The following is an 11,549-nucleotide window of genomic DNA, read 5'->3' on the forward strand; positions in this document are numbered from 1 at the left end:
GTTTAAGTATGCAATTTCAGTGGTGTTCTCAATTGCATGCCTGACTTTCTTAAGCTTTATTCACATTCACATGACCATCAAAACAGAATATTTAATTTTGTTAAGTCTTTCAATGGGTCACTTACAGTGGCAAAGTCATGTATTTACCTTGAACAGTAACTGACCATACCAAGATAGGATCACAACATAGTTACATCTAGTGGGGGAGAATTGGACAACAAGGCTTGCACTTTATTTGCATCTGGAGTCCTTACTCCATTAGAAAATATATAACCAACGAACTTGAGTTTGGATTTGTGAAGCTTACTCTTTGCCACATTTAAAGTGAGAACTGCATCTGCAAATATACAACAAACTTTTGTAAGCACTTTATCATGTTCTTTTTGTGTGGCCCCAAAAACTAATATGTCATCACTGTAATGCGAAAGCATTTGCAACTGGCTGTATTCTGCGATGAAGGACACCTTGAAAGGAGTTATGCAGCTGATGAAACTCTGAAACATAGCCTTTTATACCTAACCAACATGAGTTGAAAAAGTAATGTACATGCAATTTTCTTTCAGTTTGAGTTGGTTATACCCATTGTGCAAATTAATTTGAGAAAATACTGTATCTCCATTCATCTGTGTAATCATGTCCACACTGTGCGTACTTGGATGTCATACTCTTTCAAATGCCTTGTTTGCATGCTGCATATCAATCAATCAATCAATCAATCAATCAAGCATTTGGAAAGCGCACTACTCACCCGTGAGGGTCTTAAGGCGCTGGGGGAGGGGTGCTGCAATTGCTCGAATAACCAGGTCTTGAGTAGCCTCCTGAAGGTTAGTAGGTCTTGGGTCTGCTGTAGGAGGATGGAGAGGGTGTTCCAGGTCTTAGCGGCGAGGTGGGAGAACCATCTTCTGCAGGTGGTCGCTCTTTGGATGCGGGGGATGGTGGCGAGGGCGAGGTCAGCTGAGCTGGCGGTTCAGGGTGTAGAAGGTGAGTTGTCTGTTGAGGTATGCCGGTCCGGTGTTGTGAAGTGCCTTGTGTGCATGGGTGAGGGGCTTGAAGGTGATCCTCTTTTTGATGAGAAGCCAGTGCAGTACTCTCAGGTGGGGTGTGATGTGGTTGTGGCAAGGGATGGCGAGGATCAGGCATTCAGAGACGTTCTGTATGCGTTGTAGTCGTTTCAGGAGTTTGGCCGAGGCTCCTGCGTAGAGGGCATTTCCGTAGTCCAGCCTGCTGCTGACTAGGGCTACGGTGACCGTTCTTCTTGTTTTGGTGAGTATCCACCTGTAGATCTTGCGGAGCATGGGGAGGGTGTTGAAGCAGGAGGATGAGACAGCGTTGACTTGCTTGGTCATGGAGAGTGTTAAGTCAAGAACCCCAGTTTGAGTGCATGGTCGGTGGGTGTCGGTGCTGCTCCCAGTGTGGTCGGTCACCAGGAGTCATCCCAGGCTGAGGGGGTGGAGCAGAGGATGAGGACCTCCTTCTTAACAGAGTTCAGCTTCAGACGGCTGTTCTTTATCCACTCGGCGACGGCCTTCATTCCATTGTGGAGGTTGGTTTTGGCAGCGAGGGGGTCCTTGCTGAGGAAGAGGATCAACTGGGTGTCAACGGCGTAAGAGATGATGTTAAGGTCGTGCAGTCGGGCAACATGAGCGAGCGGTGCCATGTAGACGTTGAACAATGTCGGGCTGAGGGATGATCCTTGGGGTATGCCGCAGATGATCTCGGAGGCTACGGAATGGAGAGGGCAGAGGCGGATGCTCTGGGTTCCACCAGAGAGGAAGGAGGTGGTCTCTTCCAGGGTCTTGTCTTGGATCCCTTCGTTGTGGAAGCGCGTGCGTAGGGTGCGGTGCCAGACAGTGTCAAAGGCAGCTGTTAGGTCCAGGAGTATAATCGCCGCGGTTTCGCCGTTGTCCAGCAGGACCCTGATGTCACTGGTGGCGGCGATGAGGGCAGTTTTGGTACTGTGGTTGCTGTGGTACCTGGACTCGGACAGATCAAGGATGTGTTTCTCCTCAAGGAAGCAGTCAGTTGTCTGAGATAGGCAGGAAATTCTTGAGGTCCTTTGGATCCGCCTTAGGTTTCTTGAGTATGGCGTTGATCTTGGTGTGCTTCCAGCTCTCTGTGAAGGTCACGATCTCGAAGGAGACGTTGATGGCCTTGCTGAGATAGGGTGCAATGGTGGCGCTAGCTTTGTTGAAGATGTAGTGTGGGCATGGGTCTGACGGAGAGCCGGAGTGAATGATGTTCATGATTCTGTTGGTGTTGACATCGCTATGTTGGTCCAGGTGAGCAGGGGATCAACGTGGGTGGTGGTCGTGAGGTCTGAGGTGTCAGTGGTTGTCGGTGTGGCCAGGTTGTTGAAGCAGTTGTTGATATCTGTGATCTTGAAATGGAAGAAGGTGGCAAGGGAGTCACACAGGTCTTGCAATGGTGGGATGGAGAGTTCCTTCATGATGTTGAAGAGCTCTTTGCTGTTATGCGCGATGTTTCAAGGCGGTCCTTGAAGGAGGCCCTTTTGGCTGTTCTGATGAGGTGATAACGTCTGCGGTCTGTGGGCTGCAAAGTTGAGTGGTGTCTGTTTGCAGTGCCATTTCTTCTCTAGTTTTCGGCAGATTTGCTTGGATGCCTGGAGGTCCTCGGTGAACCAGCTGGCTTTCTTGTTAGTGCCTCTGTTTGAGCGTTTCTTGACCGGGGCTAGAGTGGTGGGGCAGTTGTCAGTCCATCGCCTAAGGTTGCGGGCGGCGGCGTTGGTGTCGGTGGGGTCGGCAGGTGGGCTTCGGGCGAGGGTGGCGTTTAGCTGGTCTTCGGTGGCTTTGCTCCAGCTGCGGCGGGGGATCTGTTGAGTGCGGTGGTGCATGGTGGGTTTCCGCAAGGTGAAGTGGATGAAACGATGGTCGGTCCAGTGGAGTTCAGTGGTGTGGTTGAAGGTGGAGTGGGAGCTAGCGGAGATGATGGGGTCAAGTGTTTGGCCGGCGGAGTGGGTGGGCATTGTGATGAGCTGGTGAGTATGAGGTTGGCGAGGTTGTCAATCAGGGTGGTTAAGCTGGTGTCGTTGTTGTTCTCGAGGTGAAAGTTCGGGTCTCCGAGGAAGATGTAGTCTGTGGAGGTAAGGGCATGAATGCTGGATGGCTATGGCGATGTCGGGTGCCAAGGATGCTTTCATCCAGGTCTCTGTCAGGAAGGCGATGTCCGGGAGGATGTGTCGAGCAGGTCCCAGAGTTTGAGGGCGTGTTTGAGTGCAGAGCGGGTGTTCAGTAGTATGCACCTGAGGTGGTTGCGTCCTGTCACGGTAGAAGGTTTGGTGGTTTGGAAGCTGGTGAAACTGCAGCTCCGGTAGGAGAAGGGTCCTTTGTTGTGCTTCGGGGTGGCCAGGAAGCAGGTGTGTGGCCATCCGATGTTGAGTGTGTGGAGGGTGCTGGCGGTGTAGTGGCAGCGGTAGGTGTGGTAATTATGGGGACCAGGGGGTCTAGCGCTGGGCACGGTCCTGGCGTGGACGGGCGCAGACGGGCTTGCATTGGGCGTGTCTTTGGCTGCCTTATAAGGGAAGGTGGGAGGGAGGAGCAGCTGGGAGGCAGGAGCAGGGCGGTGAATGGGCGAGCAGGGGGGCGGGCCCCAGGGGACGCAGCAGCGGGAAACAGGCGGTGAGCGGGGGGGCAGGAGACAACAGGGCACAGAGAGAAGGGCAGCAGTGGGCACAAATTAAAAATAACACAACAGTGGGGCACAGAGGGAAAGTACAACAACAGGCACAGAATATAAAGTAAGGCAACAGCGGGTCACAAGGGGCATGGAGGAGGCAGAGAACACAACCGAGGCAGGAGGCCTCTAAGTCACAGGGTCGGCAGCGAGCACAGGGCGCGGACACACAGGTGGTGCTGTGCAGCGTGGGGGAGCGACCTGCCTGAGCCAGGATCAAGGGTCGCACAGCTTTCCACTATCTTGCACACAGCCTTCCACTATCCTTCTTTGGCACTACCACGATGTGTAATGTCCATGGCATCTGACCAGTGGCTCGCTCAATGATGCTGTGCATTAATAGTGTCTAAAGTTCTTTCAAGAAATCAGCCCCATGTCAGCAGCAGTACTGGAAACTGAATCAACATGCACTGGTTAAAGTGCATTGTAGGACATTAATTGGTGCTTCTACTTATTTATTTATTTAGAGTCTTCTATAGCGCAAACAAGACCCTGGGTGGGGTATCAGAGCGCTTTACAAGGAAAGCAGAGTGAGTATACATCATTTTACAAGACAAAACAGAACAGATACAATATCAAAGTTCTTATGAGGTTAGTTAGGTAGCAGCAATGAGCATGTAACAGTAGGAGCACGTTTGTGTATGCATCCATCTGGCCTGATAGGGTAGCCAGTTCAGCGCCTTCAGGTGTGGAGAAATGTGGTTAAATGTCCTAGATCCTGTTAGGAGTCTTGCTGCTGCATTGATATAGGTTTTTAAAGGGGCTGTTGAGATTTTGGGAAGCCACGAGAGAGTAGTACATCCATACTCCAATCTTTAAATAACTAAAGCCTGAACTGCAGTTTTGAGGTCGCGGATCTCGAGGAATGGTTTCATTTTTCTGAGATATCTGAGGTGAAAGCGGGAATTTTCAGCCAGCAGGCTGATGTGCGTTTGCATGTTAAGGCTCTTATCCAGAATAATTCCAAGCAATTTGGTGGAGTCCATCAGAGTTGGCATGCAATTCAGGGCAGTGAACAACTTAGTCCATATACATTATTTCCAGCAAGCTTTTATGGGGGGAGATTAAGAGAAATTCAGTTTTTGTGAGTTTAGCTTGAGGAAGTTGTTTGTTAGCCAGTGGACAGTCTTTTCAAGAGCTTGATTCATCCTCATTATCTCTTCAGTGGTAGGAGATATTTGCTTGTTGTAGTAGTTCAGTTAGTGGTTAGACATATAGGTTGAATAGGGTGGGGGATAGGGTTGAGCCTTGTGGAACTCCTAGTTGGTTGGGTGAGGAGGGAGAAAGATTTTTGTTTACCATGAACGATTGTGTTCTATTTTCCAGAAAGGATTTGAACTATTGAAGGACTGTGCAAGATAAACCCATCCTCTTTTCTAGTCTTCTTACCATTGTGTCGTGATTGACCATATCGTAGGCTGATGAGAGGTCGGCAGGACGAGTAGGCAGGTTTCATTCTGGTCAAGAGCGAGGAGGGTGTTGTCAACTATATGCAGAATGGCTGTTTCTGTGCTATGGTCAGGTCTGAAACCCGATTGGCAGTCATTCAGTAGTTTGAAATCTGTGATGGGTTGGTTCAGTTGTTGTTGAAAGCATTTTTCAAGGACTTTGGCTAGCAAGGGAATATTGCTTAAAGGTCAAAAATTATTGGGGTCAGAGGTGTTTGCTGTTAGCTTTTTTAGGATAGGGGTGACTTGACCCGTTTTTAGCCAGTCTGGGATGTGACCTTGCGCTAGCGAGGCATTGATGATTTTGGTCCAGAGAGGGGAGATGATATGGTGGATGTGAGGTAGGGAGTTAGAGGGGACAGGGTCATTGAAGTGGTTGTTGGGTTTGGTAGTTGCTAATGTGTTGGTGATGTCACTGAGATTGTAAAGTGTGAAGGTAGACCAATAAGAGTTATTTTTGGGCAGAGGTAGATACAGTTGTTTATTATTTTCATCTTGTGTGTTCTTTAGGGTGGCTCAGTTGCTAGCTGTCACCTTTAGTTCGAGTTGGAGAGAGTGGGTTTTTGCTGTGAAGAATGAGGAAAACTCATCACCACTAATCTGTGATTTCGAGGTTAGGAGTGTGGTTCTTGCCCATTTGTTAGATGGTTGTTTTAGTATTTCAAAGAGTTTCTTCAGACTGTTTTTGGCATTGTCTAGGTCTGATCTGAAGAAGTCTTTTTTTTGATTTGTAGAATGCATTTATTATAGGATTTCCTAGATTTTCTAAGTAGTTTGAGTTGGGTAGGGGAGGGATGTTGTCTACATTTCCGTTCAGTTAATCTCAGTTCGCGTCTTTCTTCATTCAGGGCTCAGCTGAACCATAGGTTTTTGTCTTTGTGCGGAATTCTTTTGAGTTTTGGTGGGGCAACTTGGTTGACAATTTTGGTCTTCGCTTGTACTTTCTTATTTTTATTCTTCACAGCTGCTATGAAAAAACCTTGACTTTGCAGTGGCAACAAAGCAGCCCACGTATACACTTTGGTTTTCAATGGTGTTAAAGGGGGCACTAAAGACAGTTGACTATACTTTTCCACTGGCATAATGTTGAGTTTCTTTATGTCCTCTGCTCTATATGGAGCAGGGATATGGGGATACAACCACCAGATTGCCCTGTCTATCCAGCAGGAGGAAAACAAGTATCTAAAACGACTATTATGCCTTCCTGCTTCGGCTTCAAATGAGATCACACATAGAGAGTTAGGCATAAATCATGCTATAGATTTGATTGCATTGCGCCCCCTGTCACTGTGGCGGTCCATATGGGCCAAAGAAGAAACCAGGTTTACCCAGGAAGTAATTATGGATTGTATTAAATTAGATTGTCACTCAAAAATCCCCTGGCTAAAACATATTCAATCTTGGTATAAGACCCTCTTTGGCCAGGATATCTTTAAAGACCCATTAACAGAATCAATTTTAACAAAGCGCGATCTTAAATCCATTTATCTGGACCACGTAAAGGGGATCAGAATGGCGAAGTATGCCACACAAAGTACGTTCAAATTATACATGGAATACAATCTTGGTGTAGGTTTTTCCCCCTATCTCACATTTGTTAGTATCAACTCCCATCGCTTTGTTCTAGCCCGTTTTAGGCTGGGAATAGTTCACCATCTAGTGGCATTTCCCACTGTAAAAAAACCTGGAGCATGCCTGTGCCCATGCGATGGGAAATCCAAACAGAGCACCTGCCATTTTCTACTCTTTTGCAAGTTTTATACTGGTTTTAGGAAGTTTTATCTGAAACAATTATTTTTAAATTATAACATGTGCAATACAAGAGCCGCAATGCAACTGATGTTTTATTTGGGTTCCCCGGATGTATGTTACCGTGTGGCCACTTATATCCTAAAATGTATGTGGCAAAGAAAATCTATAATAATATGATTATTTTGCACTAGCGTTTTTGCACATATCCCTGTTGAAAACTAACTGCTGCTATAACGTTTATAGTGATAAAATATTTACTGCACTTTACATCTAACTGCTGCTATAACATCTATAGTGATAAAATATTCTACTGCACTTTATATTTATTTGATATGTCAATAGCACTTTGTACACAGTACGTCTTCCAAATTTTAGCACCTTACATCTGCACTTTTTTTGTACTTACCTACTGTGTAATAATTGTTGCTAGGGTGATTAAATTCAAATGTTACATTTTAATGTGGAATTTGCTTTTTTGCACTAGAGTCTTTGCATATGCGTTTTTTGCACAGATATCTATTGTAAATAAAATTGCTGCTATAATGACTATATTGACAAAATAACCTTTTGCCCTTTTGCACTTTATATTTATAGTTATTGACATGTTTATAGCAATAGCACTTTATGTATATAATAGGTTCTTTGAATTCTTGTCCTTTACACTTACCAACTGTATAATATTTGCTGTTAGAATATATAGAGTAATTAATCCTAACCTAGCTCCCTAATGTGATTCTGTTGTACTACAAATTGAACCAAAAAAGTGTGGTATGGATAATGCTGTTATTTTAAATGTTTTATCATTTAATTCACATGAATATAAACCTGAAACTGTATTTATGTGTTGCTATATGGTTGTACTTGTACAAACCGAATAAAGCATTTTGAAATTGAAATTGAAATTGAGTTTCTTTATCAGCATTCATCATCTGAATGATACTCTACAAGCAAATCGAGTCCTTCTACAAACTCATCCATTGTTTCACCAACATTCGACCTTCCTTGGTTGAAAATGTACCTTTCATAGTCCACATTTGACATTGGATTGAACTTGGTATTTAGCACTTCTCTGATTTGATAGAACGTCACTTCATCACTGTGTGGTATTTTCTTTATCACTTCTTTTAATCCTTCACCCACCAAATTCTTTAGATATTTAAAGATCTTTTGTCATTTGCTTCTTCCAGTGCATGAATAAAATCATCAAAGGATTCAATCCACATAGTCCATCGGTTGTCAATGTTTTTCTTTTTTGCAGAGTTAAAGGAATGCAGTGGTTTCAAGAAGTGATGGTGCCTTATTTGATATTCTTTTCAGCAGACATTGGAAAAATAATGTCACCATTCTGACCACCGCTCACAGCCTTTCAGTAGGTCCAACACGATTCACCACCCCTATAAGCACAACATCCCTATGCTTCTGCTTGGATTGCCGTGCCTGGTGCTGAGGTCGGATGGCTCTCTTAACTCAGGTTTTGGTAAGTGTAATCATATGTTGTATATACCTTGTTTTTGCTGCCTCTGTTTCATTTATCTGCTTCTACTCACAGCATTCTCTTGCACCTAGCTGTCGCTGCTCGTTGCACTTTTTGTACCTGGTTGTCTCTGACTTCAGCGTTTCCTTGTATTAGAAATGCTTTCCACTTTTAGCGGTTCCATGCACTCGGCTTTAACTGCCATTGGTGCTTCTTTGTACATAGTTGTAGCTGCCTCTTTAGCACTACCGTACTGTATCAGTGAGAGCTCTGTGATAGGCTGTGCTGCAATATCTCATCTCAATGTTACCGCTATTGGCTCACCGGATTGCTGGGTTTATGTAATTCCCTATTTCATTGGCAGTTGTAGTGTCCTCTAAGGATGGGTACATGCAAAGGATCACACCACACACAGAGCTTGGTATTACACATCTTAATTCCTCACCCTGTAACTGTTAACTGAACTTTCTACATCATGAATTCTATTACCCACAACCAAGCACTTAGGCCACTGTTCTACTGAGTCTGTCAGGGACCAAAAGGGTCCCATCATCTGTAACTTAGAGGGGGAACAACCATTAAAACGCAACTTTTTCAGCACACTACCTTTACAACAAATCTTTTACAACGCAAGATCCTTCACAACGCATGCTAATACAAAGCATGCTATTACAACGCAGATGCATTACAACGTAATTATGGGTACATTTTTTAATATATTTGTTTAGTAATTTTTGTTTTATTTTACACCCCCTAATACCCTAATTTTAAATCCCCCTGTAGTCACATTAAAATTCCTACAGTATCCAGAACTTTCCCTAATTTTCCCATCCCTCTGGAGTTAGATTAGTAATTAGTAATTAATAATCCTACACTATCCACCACTTTCCCTACTTTTACACCCTATAGGAGTTAGAATAGTAATTAACACTCCTGCACTATCCAGCACTTACCCCAATTTTACACCCTACAGGAGTTAGAATAGTAATTATTACTCCTACACTATCCAGTACTTTTCCTAATTGTACACCCCCCTGGAGTTAGAATAGTAATTATTACTCCTACACTACCTAGCACTTTTCCTACTTTTACACCCCCCTGGAGTTAGAATAGTAATTAATACTCCTGCACTATCCAGCACTTTCCCTACTTTTACAACCCCCTGGAGTTACAATAGTAATTAATAATCTTGCACTATCCAGCACTTCCCATACTTTTACACCCCCCTGGAGTTAGATTAGTAATTAATACTCCTACACTATCCACCACTTAGTCTGCTTTTACACCCCCCTGGAGTTAGAATAGTAGTTATTACTCATGCACTATCCAGCACTTTTCCAACTTTTACAACCCCCTGGAGTTAGATTAGTAATTAATATTCCTACCATATCTAGCACTTACCCTACTTTTACAACTCCTGGAGTTACAATAGTAATTAGTTCTTCTACACTATCCAGCACTTACCCTACTTTTACACCTCCCTGGAGTTAGAATAGTAATTAATACTACTACACTATCCAGTTCTTACCCTATTTTATACCCTCCTGGAGTTAAATTTGTGATTAATACTCTTACACTATCCAGCACTTACTCTACTTTTACACCCCCGGAGTTAGATTAGTAATTAATACTCCTGCACTAACCGGCACTTACCTCAATTTTACACCCCCCTGGCGTTAAAATATTAATTATTACTCCTACACTATCCAGCACTTTTCCTACTTTTACACCCGCCTGGAGTTAGATTAGTAATTAATACTCCTACACTATATCCAGCACTTACCCTACTTCCCCCCCCCCAGAGTTAGAATAGAAATTAATACTCCTGCACTATCCAGCACTTTCCCTACTTTTACATCCCCCCTGGAGCTAGAATAGTAATTATTACACCTACACTATCCAGCACTTGTCCTACTTTTACACCCCCCTTGAGTTAGAATAGTAATTACTACTCCTACACTATCCAGCACTTTTCCTACTTTTACACCCCCTTGAGTTAGAATAGTAATTAATACTCCTGCACTATCAAGCACTTTACCTACCTTGACACCCCCCTGGAGTTAGATTAGTAATTAATAACCCTGGGCGAAGAACTACGCTCCGTTCGCGGAGTTTGCGGAGTTTCGGCAACTCCGCGCTCCGTGGAGAACGCGAAGTTGTCAAATACTCCGCAAACTGCTGTGTAGCGTAGTTCTCGCGCTCTCAATAGCATTTTCGCGTGCGCGAGGATGCTTGTCGGTAAGATCGAGTTGCCGAACACGCAGAAACTGCAATCTGGCACAGAATAACTCGCGAACATGTTACTAGTGACCGGAAATAAGGGGACGCGAGCGGGCGGGACAAACCTCATGGGTAACTTCGCGCGCTACACATCCTGAGCATGCAGGCAATCAATCAATCAATCAGGATATTTGTATAGCGCGCTACTCACCCAGAGGGTCTCAAGGCGCTTGGGGGAGGGGGGTCCTCTACTGCTCGAACAGCCATGTCTTGAGTTGCTTCCTGAAGCAGAGGTGGTCTTGGGTCAGGCGGAGGTGGATGGGGAGGGAGTTCCAAGTCTTGGCTGCCAGGTAGGAGAAGGATCTTCCTCTCATGGTGGATCTTCGGATGCGTGGCACGGCGGCGAGGGAGTGGCTGGTCGATCGTAGCTGGCGGGTGGGAGTGTAGAAGGTCAGGTGGTTGTTGAGGTACCTGGGGCCCAGGTCGTGGAGGGCCTTGTGGGTGAGGAGTTGGAACGTGATTCTCTTGCTGACGGGGAGCCAGTGAAGGTCTCTCAGGTGTCCGGAGATGTGGCTGTGTCGGGGGATGAGTCGTGCGGAGGCATTCTGGATGTGTTAGAGTCTTTACTGGAGTTTGGCTGTGGTTCCGGTATAGAGGGTGTTTCCGTAGTCCAGTCGGCTGGTGACGAGTGCCTGTGTGACCGCCTTCCTGGTTTCGGTGGCGAGCCATCGGAAGATCTTTCGGAGCATGCGTAGGATGTTGAAGCATGATGATGAGACGGCGTTGACTTGTCTGGTCATCGAGAGGGAGGAGTCCAGGATGAAGCCCAGGTTGCGTGCGTGGTCCGTTGGTTTGGGTGCGCTGCCCAGGGCAGGGGGCCACCAGGAGTCGTCCCAGGCGGAGGGTGATGATCCAAGGATGAGGACTTCCGTCTTGTCTGAGTTCAGTTTCAGGCGGCTGTTCCT

Source organism: Lissotriton vulgaris, unplaced genomic scaffold, assembly GCF_964263255.1.
Source record: "Lissotriton vulgaris unplaced genomic scaffold, aLisVul1.2 SCAFFOLD_1149, whole genome shotgun sequence".
Classification (NCBI taxonomy): domain Eukaryota; kingdom Metazoa; phylum Chordata; class Amphibia; order Caudata; family Salamandridae; genus Lissotriton; species Lissotriton vulgaris.